At 40.9% G+C, this 1,334-nt stretch overlaps 1 pseudogene; it reads left to right on the forward strand.

The window, feature by feature from the left end:
- Positions 1 to 300: 300 nt before the first annotated feature.
- Positions 301 to 984, forward strand: LOC105003363 (annotated as a pseudogene).
- Positions 985 to 1,334: the final 350 nt, after the last annotated feature.

Genomic DNA, 1,334 nt, shown 5'->3' on the forward strand with positions numbered 1-1,334 from the left:
GGTAGCCAGGACTTGAAGGAGAGACTCTGACCTGTGCCACTGGTCAGTGACTAATTTTACACAGCTCAGTCCTGAGGAACTGAGCTGTCTTCTTCATAAGTAAAGAACATTATCTTGCAGAACGGCACAGTGGTGTGAGTCAGGGGCACTCTGTGTGTGAAACAGACTGAGAAATAGCCAAATGAACTTACTAAAAGGATTTCTCTTTTTTGCTTCTATTTGCCAGTGTTAGGGTTTTATTGGCTTAGATTGCCACCTTTTTCTAGTACCTTTTTTTCCCTATCCTGTTGGTCTCTTCTAATGGTTCCTAGAAATCCCTCTACTGACTTCTTATCAGAATCAAAAAGTGAGGAAGAAGAAAATGCTAATTACCTCAGTGAGAGTTCTGACAATGAGTGGGATTCCTTTGAAGAAGGGGACCCTATGGTACCCAACCTAACATCTCTTGATAGTCTTGCCTGGCAGGTTAAATACCATTTAAAAATATTCTACAACTTAGAAACCTTTATATCCTAAATTCCTGGTTACACCATGCTAAACTCTTGGATGCTAGCACACTAGTCCATGTACTTGGAGAGGTAGGTCTAAGACTCTTTCATTGATTCCACTACGTACCCAAACTGAAACCAATCTCTGAATGGCCTCCTCTAGCTTCTTGTGGAGTTCCACCTTTCAAAAGCCCCTTATGAATCCCTGCCAGCTTTCCACTCTAAATAGAGCACTGTGACTCACCACCAAGCAGCTACCCTGAACAAAAACTGAGCAGAGCCACTCCCATACCTGAATGCCTTAAGCACATTTCTAATTGGTGCCTTTTGGTTGTGGTATAGCTGGATAACTATAACAGTTAAGGAGATAGTCCATGTTAAGCCCATCAACACTGCTTACTCTTAAACTGACTTCCAAAATGCAGTTAACAAATTCCTAAGTGGATCGCTACAAAGGTCCACCATTCCTTCTCATATCTCTCAGGTTGCCAGTTGAGGAAAGAATACAGTTACATAGTCCACAGTTGACTATGTCTTCTCAACCAAACTGTGCCCTGCCTTCAGAAGTCCAAGTACGATCAAGTACTGAACATATATGCCTAAGAGTCCTGTAACTCAACTACAGAAGATGCACCTGTAAGTATTCCCTTTGAGAAACCCTGTGGATAAAATGAGAAATTCAGTAGAGAATTACTCAGAGAGGCCTTATTACAAAACATAAGTATATTCTCCATGCTCAGTTCTCCCCACAATTTATTCTGCCTATATAATGGATTTAACTATAAACCTAATTATTAATGGGATGGAGAAAGGAGCCATTACATTGTGGAAAGTGTTAACTCCCAA

The sequence above is a fragment of the Bison bison genome, unplaced genomic scaffold (assembly GCF_000754665.1).
Source record: "Bison bison bison isolate TAMUID 2011002044 unplaced genomic scaffold, Bison_UMD1.0 scf7180017864466, whole genome shotgun sequence".
In the NCBI taxonomy this organism is placed as follows: Eukaryota; Metazoa; Chordata; class Mammalia; order Artiodactyla; family Bovidae; genus Bison; species Bison bison.